This window comes from Aythya ferina (assembly GCF_964211825.1).
Source record: "Aythya ferina genome assembly, chromosome: 8".
NCBI lineage: Eukaryota > Metazoa > Chordata > Aves > Anseriformes > Anatidae > Aythya > Aythya ferina.
The window spans coordinates 30977160-30986838 of NC_140304.1; positions in this window are offsets into that span (position 1 = coordinate 30977160).

The window sequence follows — 9679 nt, forward strand, 5'->3', positions numbered from 1 at the left end:
TATGCACTGCCATCCTATCTATCGATGCACATCAGACATGTCCATGTTATTCCATATTCTGTCCATTCCAAAGAAAGGCTAAAGGAGACAGAGGGTGCAGATCTTGTTAGGTACAGCCTCTGACACTATCACTATCAATTGTCTTTTGCTAGCACTGATCATCACCTCAATTATCTGGTGTCCAGCCTACCTGATAGGTTTTTGCAAACTATAACTCTTCTGTCGATGAACATGGAATAATGACAGCTAGGGGCAGATGGACAGAATACAAAAGAGAGAAACCTAAAAGTATTATACACATGCACACACACACAAACATCTGCCTGTGTCTCTAAATTAATGAAAAGCTGCAGCAATTCAACGCATCCTGTTGTTCTCTTAAGATGCAATATTACAGCATATTCACTGGAAAGAACTGAGGTAAAAATGCCCTGAATAGTTCTTTTTCTTTCTCTGTATTTTATTCTCAAGCCTGCTACATGTATAAAATGTCTGGAAATGCAGCACCTAAAGACAACCAGTAAATAATGTTTGGCAACTCACTCAGAAACAGTTATTGTATATTTAGTTTAGAGGAAAAGAAACCTGTTCTTGTAAAAGTATGGCATGATTTTAATTTAAGAGATTTTTTATTTTCCAGAATAATTCCAGTACCACATTCTTTAAGCAAGGACTGAAAAACAAAATCAAACACATAGTTATGGACAGCACGCTGGCATTGTAGCTGTAAATTTTTACCCATGCAATATTCCCCACAACAAGGGAAAATGGATTTTAGTGCAATATTAATTGAAGTTTTGCCAGTAGACGGTTCGTGAGGTTAATTTGAAAAGAATACATTACCAATATATTTATAGCATTTAAATAAATTAGGATTACACTTCACACATCAATAACAGCTGTTAAATAATATTTTTATTCTATGTAAATTCTATCCATTCATCTCTGTTGTATAACAAATGACCATAATTATGGTGCTTCATTGGTAGGAAGGTCATTGGTAATCTTGTAATTTCTCATTGGTGTAAAAAGAGAAAACAGAACTGTTTGTGATGAATGTATTCAACCTTTTGCATACTTTGGTGCTTGGGACTATGCATTAAAATGCAGCAAGAAATTAAGTTCTTCACTTACACAGCATTTTTAATCTAGTGCTGTTGATTTGCTATAACTAAGGCATTTACAATGCTTTCTCAGGGGACTTTTCCCTGTATATTTTGTGTCTTCTTCCTTAGAAACTAATAAGGTTCAAACATTCACAAAATTCCCCCCTCCCAAAAAGCTCCACCAAAGTCAGAAGTCACAAACTTGGAGCAATTAGAAGCTACAGCCTTTTCCTTTTAACTTGCAGCCCATCTATTTTGGCTTACTGAAGAACAATCAAATCAATGGCTTGAAATCAAGTCGTAAAGAATGCACCAAAAAAAAAAAAAAAAAAAAAAAAAAAAGTGAGAAAACAGAGTTTTGGATAAGCTCCTGTTCTGGTAGCCTTTGAATTGGGATTACTGAGAGAGACAAGATTTATAGATTGAGATATTTTTTTGCTAGTTCTGCCTTAGTTCTGTACAGAGATTTGCTTCCTACTTCCAAAAAGGAAGGAATCCCCATGTTTCTTAGAGGACTCAGAATATATTTAGGAAGATGCGTTCCCCTGCTCTAAAACAGCCAATATGACACCAGTAAGAAAATCTTTGGTATAACTTATTAAAAATATAATATATTGTTTAAATTAAATACAAAATGGTACAGTTTTCACTGTATAAATACATTCTGTTTTCTAGTGGAATATGCAATGATTGTATGGTCTTTTTGTATGGGAATGAGCACAGCATATGGGTTGCTAATTCACAGAGAGAAAAATGTTAGAATGAAGAGTGCCCTATACCTGATGAACAGCTGCAGACACTGATGCTGGAAAGGACCTCAGAAGCAGGGATTCATGCAAAGGGAATTCTTTGTAATGAAGCTTGATTTAATCCCATTATTCTAATAAAGTGTAATCAATTGATGCAGAAAATCTGAAGGTCTAGTTCAGCTGCTGATTAGAGTTTGGTTGTTTTTAAGAGAGTGGATACAATGAAAGAAAAGTAAGTTAATAAGCTTTTGGTCCACTAATCCACACTTCCTGGAGCGAGCTTGAGTTTCAAAGGAGGGCAATTTGGAAGCTGTCTTAGCATAAATCTAACACGAGTCTGTGGCTGTCTAGGGGGAACGAGCCCCTCAGCATTCACCAAGACACGCTTCAAGGAGATTCTACTCTTAATCCAATTTACTCAGCCGAATAAGTCCCACTGCTTCAGCTTGCCAACAAATTAAAATCCAGCTTCATAAAAACACCTTGAATTTGGAAGGTATTGGCTGGCCTGCTAGACTTGAAACTTCATTTATTCTGGCTAACTTCTCAATTATCTTCCCAGCAGTGGAGATGTGTAAAAGTGCAAAAATCAATAGGATTCTATTCCCTTTCTATTGGAAAGGGAAAAATTAATGAGATAGGACACTCTCTTAATCAGAAATAAATGTTTTAATTCAGATAATGACATAGTTTTCCCTCGCTGAAGGATGACAAATGCTGGGCTGCACCCCCAGCAGAAGCAGTTTCAATTTTATTGTAAATATAAAAGGTATTGATCGGTGAGATGCACAAACCCTATTGCTTACAAAAGCCATTCAGGGGGACTGGGAAAACTATTAAGCACTGGGTCAGAAATCAATAAACAACACTGAAATGTAGCAGAGGTCGCCCTAAGGCTTCGTGGCATCTTAGAAAGCCAAGTGGCAGAAATAGTGACAGAAATGTCTCTTGTGGAGCAATGTTAGGGATGAAGGGGTCATGCGTTTAATCTCTTCGGAGCTTTGACAGGTCTGTGGAACAGAACTAATGTAGTCTTTCCTCGCTCCCTTTGATTTAAATACATGCTGATTCATCGGACAGCTGAGTGCAATGATTGTTTTGGGTCGTGCAAATATATTGGCTCGGAAAATATTGTAGGAGCATTTTGGTACAGCTCTGCTTATGTAAACGGGATTTTAATTTGAGCTTTGTTTGCCTGCTTTAGAAAAACGCGAGTGCAAAAGCACAAACAAAGAAGGCTCTGAAATCAGGATCCTCCAGCATGCAATTTGAAAGACAAATTTCAAGATAAAATTTAAAGAGGCAGGATTTAGGATAATAATAATAATAATTAAAAAAAAAAAAAAGTAATTTTGCACCATAAAAGTTATCCAACATAACATTATTCGGAAGACTATAATAAATGGCTTATTTTTTCCTTTCTGTTTAAAAGATGCTTTTATTCAAAAAGGTTACTTCCTGTGCCAAAAATCACTTACCAGCACTGAACAAATCAAAATGACCCCAAACACTTGCTCTCTGGTGGTCTTTAGACTGAAAGTGCCATACTTGGTCCCAACCTGAATCTCTTATGGTACACTTAGGATGTTTAACATGCATTAAACATGCACAACTACCGCTCCCTAAACACTCAACAGAAACCACCCGGAAAGAAGAAAAATACCAGCAAAAGCAGTGTCTGCTCACAGAGGTGGGAGCTGATTTTTTGCAGAAGACATTGATTTGAAAGGCTTAAAGCAGAGTATTGAAACTTTTAACAACATCATTCCAGCAGCGGAGTCGGAGCCAAAAAAAATAAAACCGAGTGACTGTACCTTCAGCTCTGGGAAATGCAGCTTCCCCCTTGACATGGATATGATTATAAGATTGGTTAGGGTCAGGTTACCCATCAGTAGGTGAAGTGTTCAGGTGCTGAGGATTTCAGTTTCATCTCACCTCAGATATTATGTCAGCTCCATGTCATTTTCATCACGGGGAATGATTTGAGGGCTTGCTGTGTCCCCTGTTATTGCGGTCACTTGACCTCAGATGTAACTTCTGTTTAATACCAGCATTTTAACAAAGCCTAGGAGCGGCGTGCACGCGGCAAGACGCTGCTTGACCTTTCCCTGCCTGGAAGACGCCAATTGGCTCCGGCCTCGGCTTCCGCTGCCCCCTCCATTTGCAACAAATGAATGTTAAGGCCTCAATGAATTGGCTCACATTTGAAGTTATATTTTTTCATTGCCACAAGCGTTTTAAAATTGAATCCTCTTTTTATATTTTGTCCTGGAGTAATGGTATTTTTTCCTGTTGCATTTGGTTTGGGAGCATAGAAATGGTTTTGTTCTTAAAAACAATATTCAGGCCATTTTCGTGCTAATTTTAAACATGTGGTATTAAGGGAGGACGTGTAAAGAGCAAAGTGCCTTCGCTTTATAGAAGGGATCAGTTTATGTCTCTTAATGAAACTGCTTCTTCTTCTTTGTCAAACTTGTATGACTACAACTGGAAAGTAAGAAGAAAAGCTTTGAAATAGCATTTAAAAGTAGGTGGTACTTTTAGTCACAGTAGAGCGTGCTAGTAACAAAATGCCCCCACCTATGTAAATACGTCATTATCACTCAGCAATTAGCTAATCACAGCTCATGGGATATGACCATGTTACTAGAGAGGTGGCCAGCCTCACGCAGTGACCCCAAAGGCTAGACCTGAGGCATGAAGCAGTGCTGCCAGTGTCTCAGGACAGCTTTCACCCAGAAGGAGCTAAGGTGTAAACTCTGAGCCCACTCTGCAATGCAAACCAAGGTGCAGCAGGTGAAGGAAGCTCCAGAAGCACACTCCTGAGCCAAAGGTGAGTACTAAGAAGTGTAGCATCACGCTTCTTTGCCGACAAGCCAACCTGCAGGGAACAAGGGCTCCACCGACATTCGGCTCTATACATTAGTCAAATTCATGCTAAGAAGTCTCTAAAATAGTGTATGCTGAGGCGGGAAGGGGTTTTTATAATACCATTACATTAGGAAGATCACAGCTCCTGTGTAAGCCACCCCAGAGAGCCCATTTTCTGGCATCCTCACTAAGCAGCAACAAATTCAAATGTGAGACGATGCCCACAACAAATGTTCTCATCTCTGTTACCTTGCTAAAAAGCACCAAATTAAATTAATTATCTTTAAAATTAAAATACAAAATGCAGCATGCTGTCTCCTGAAAGGAAGGCACAAGATAGCACAATCAGTCACTCTGCTCAGCAAGTAGTCTGGCCTCCCTCTCTTTGCCCTAATGAGTACTCTGGGTCTCTCAAATAATCCATCTTCATATCCCTATTATGCCAGGCCCACCAAGCTCTCAGATGTGAAACTCTTAAAAATAATGGCTTAAAAATATGGCTATTATAGCAGGACAAGAAACATACTTTCCAAAAAATCGGATTTCCAAGCATTCACTTGACTCCAGATGCTAGGATTTTCAAAAAACACACTAAATGTTGCATGACCAAGATAAAATCAGGAAGGCTGGAAGTGCTGCAGTTGCTAATCCTGGTTGGAAGATTTCTGGGCTGGAAACATTTAGCGTAACACATACCTTATTTCCTTGGGCTGACTTTTAATGAAAATTGCCGGTAATGGGGAAAGAGAGACTGACAATGACTCATGGTTATTACTGAGATCCTTCAAAAAGCATTGGAAGATGGCACATGTTCAGAAAACATTTATAACATTGACAATTTTTCATTAAATGCATTTTTGTTTGTTTTTAATTGATCACCTTATTAAAATAAGGTTTTATGCAAAAACCTGTGACTGGAATAATTTCTTCCATTGTTCACAGAGTTGGGTTTTCCTGAGTCAAAATGAGAAGCCAGAATGAAAGGGCTTAATGTGTCCCATGGCACCCTGCTGACTGCCACCCTCTGTGTCCCAGGCCAGAGGAGGTCCTGCAAAAATCAGCTTCTTAAATGTTCGATGTAAGAAACTTGAAATACAGTACACCACTAAAGGTGAGCTTGGTAACTCTTAACCCATCCATTTTCACAGCATCTCAAAGAATCACAGAATGTTATTTCCTTTGCTTTTTTAATTGTCTAGGATAGAGGAAGCTCTGAAGAACTCAATTTCATGGCATAAAGGAGCAGCTTGCTCAGGTGGGTGATGTGCAAGTCAAACATAACACTGTGTCACCTGCTCCTTGTGAGCCCTTCTGTTCCAGGTGGAGACCCAAAGACTGGGACTTCCTCCTCCTGAATAAAATCCTGATCAATGTGGTTAATAGCTATCACACATACAAGGATTTCTTCAGATGCATTTAATAGAGAAACCAACTGGAAATTATTATTTTGCCATCCTTATCCTTTATAGAATAGAGAACACCTCAATCAATAGCCATTAATTAGAATAACTTGGGGGGGAGTGTGTGTACAGCAATACAGTGCATTCAATAGGCTCCTGCTAAACTGAAGCTACAAATGAGTATTTCCATAAAACACAAGAAAGCCGTGTTTTACAAAAGAAATGATACCTGAAGAGCCTATGAAAATGTGCAGCTTTGACTGCAGACATATCCTCCTTCCTGGCGGTGTTCTCCTGCTTCACCCTGCCCACATTTGTCACCCTGAAGTCCAACCTTATTTACGGCAGTAGTGATAAAATTTTCTTTAAATTTAATGAGATTAAATATGCCCTTCTCTCGCACGAAATGAGAAATTTTAACAGTGCATTCTGGAAGAAGGACAAATTTAAGCATGAGCTTACTGTTAAATAATTTGCTGAATTAGCACTTAAATCTTTAGTCTTCTTTTAGGCTCTAAGGGCTGTACTCTGACTGTGCAGTGGTTTTGCTGAAGACAGCCCAGCCATCAGTAGTTTAAGCAACATCAAAAGCAGGTTGGTGGTTTATCTACAGTTTATAGTCCCCGTTCTGTTCTTCCACACCTTTTCATTTTGCTGCTCTTCAAATTAGAGAACACCACTCATTCCAAGAGCCATTTGTACTTGTTATCTTTTCCATAAACATTGCCAATTATTTAACTTTGAAAAGGTAACAGTTATAAAGCACTTACTGATGACTTTAAGGTTTCAAAAAGCAACTTAACTCCTGATTTTGATTCACTCTAATAAATTAGCTATATTTCATCTGTTCATGTAAGGCAGCCTCTGCTGTGCTGCACCACGGTGGCAGCTTAGCAGAACAGGCATTAGGTGCTGCAAAGAACATTGCCAAGCTGACTGGGGGGGGGAACACTAATGGGTGGGACATCCCAGTAATGCAATACCTTCCCACAACAGCCATTTCTGGTCTGGGTCTTGGTTTTCATGGCTGGAATTTCCTGGACCTGGCAGGAGTGGCTGCATTGCTGCTAAGCAGGTTGAAGCCCCACTCCAGGCCCCAGTTCAGGCAGCAGTGGGCAAAGCAGCGACCTCTTGGGCATGCCACCACTCCTGGAGGCACCAACATGGCCTCTGGTTCATCCACCAGCTGTGCCCCTGTGCTCTGCAGTGCTCCTGGTTTAGTTACAGCAATAGAAACTTCTTTCCAGCTCCATAGTACCACTCCTGGCAATGCTGGGAATATGTTTTGATCTCAGGACAGGGCCAGGCCAGCCCCATTTACTCTTACTGTTAAGAACTGGTATTACCAATGGCAACTTGAAGGCAGGGGTAAAACACCTCGGAGGATAAAGCTGTCCTGTATGCCAGACTGACCCAAGCCTGGCAGTATCTGTTTGTGTTGTTTTTTGTGTTTTTTTTTTTTTTTTTTTTTTTAGAAAAAGAGAAACTACAGTGAACACTTGGGTTTGGGTGTCCTTGACATTTATAATTTACAAGAGGATGATTATTAGCAACAATATCCACGCTCACTTTAAGACCAAAATAGTAAATGTCACTTCATGCTAACCTTACCTGGATGTGATGCCAGCAGACATCTGAGAAATTGCAAGAATCCCAGAGATAAATCAACTTACAGCTCCATAGTCAGCTTGACCCTGCTCTGTTGGGACATGGCAAGCCCCTAAAAAGGCAATATGTCTTTTCTAAAATAAATGGATTTCTGGTACTGTGAATGTACCCATTAATTTCAAATAAGATGTGTACATAAAGTTTTTGAAGTTCTGGGATAATGTTGCCCTACCTACATACACTGTGAAGAGAGAGATCAGACAGAAAAAGGATTTTCTGCGCTATCCAATTCAAGGCAATTGCAGCAACATGTGGAACATAAGTAGAATAGTCTGGAAATGTTTTTTCCCTGAACAGAAAGTTACTAGTGAAAAAAAAAAGAAAAAGTTATTTTATACTGTTTTTCCTGAAAATACTTCAAGACAGAGGTTTAGAATGATTCCCTGTGGTCTGAGATCAAATTAAAATTAATGATTCCATTATTTGTTTTCTTCTCCCTTCTGATACAGAAAAGAACATTGTGGTTAGAAAGAAATGAATTATTCTGAAGCGAGTATCCTGGAGCATGGAAGATGGACAAATGCAAAAAGATCTCAGCAAGCTTTGCTTCCGTGTTTCTCCAGAAGGACATAAACCAGAACTTTTCTCCATGGTAGAGAAGTAAACATCAAATGAGCTCTTCTCAGTGCTCATATAGCCCAGGTATACCTGTGGCATGATATAAATATGAATGGTTACTTTATATATGTTTGCTAAGCACAGCATTTTTGAGCTGGGTTGCCTCTATACAAGGTCTTTGTCCTGCAATCCCTACTTGCATGTGTGGCATTTCTTCCTAATGAGACCACTGCTCACTAGGGTAGGAATTGCAGCTGGCAGGGTCCAACCTCTGTTTTTGCTTTTTCTTCCCATGACTCCATTGTCTTCCTGGGGCCTGGATCTGCAACCCCAAACTCCTTCGCTGGGATGCTGCTACAACCTGTGGTGCACCGCTGAAGAGACTGACCTGAAATCATTTCTATCCATAATTTCTTGATGAATAGATATTGAAGTTTTGATACTTTTCTTTGTGTGTACTCAATGCCCAGGACTTCAGAAAAATCCATCACTCTGTACATTACCACATGCTCTCTACCTTGCTGCCCTCTAATTAAAACCTGGCCCTGACTTACTACACACTTTGCAGGATAGGGCCAGGTTGCTCAAGCACCTAAGCATGTGCTTATACATGGCATTAAATCATCCTTTCCCACCTCCCCTATGGAGTCAAATCTTCCTTGTGCAGAGCAAGCCGTGCCCAGGGAGATGAGCTACTGGCCCCAGCTACCCCCCTGGGGCCACTGCTCCCACTCACCCCAAGCCAGGGATGGCAGCACATGGGATGCCACATGCCCATGGCACCAAAGGATGCCCCTTGCCCATGGCACCACAAAGGACGAGGCACAGAACAGCTTCTGGGGCTTCAGGACAGCTTGGTGGTGGTGTTTATTCTCACACTATAATCTGAAAAAGTTGGCTACCAATATCCTAATTTGAGAAGACCATTAGCTTTTTGTTTGTGAAACTGATCCACGGCATCAGAATTGAGATCTTCGTGCAGAAAATTTCAGAATAAAAGATGGACAATAATTACAAAATGTAAAACGGAAATAATAATAATTTAATAATAATAATGTAATAATGAAAAAATGGTGAAGTGATAAAGAGTGGCACAAAATCGTAACTAGTTGTGAAAAAGAACACACCAGTAACCAGTGTACCCTTTTTAAGAAATAACATATTTAGCCAGCCCCAAGCAATGTAAAATAATACAAAAATACACCATAAATTTCTAAAATAAAGATCTATGTGTCTATGCCTATGAATACTGATTCTCTCTTTTTACTATTAAATACAGACTTAATTTCTAATACTGACATCCTGCTGGCCCACGCAGACACGCACA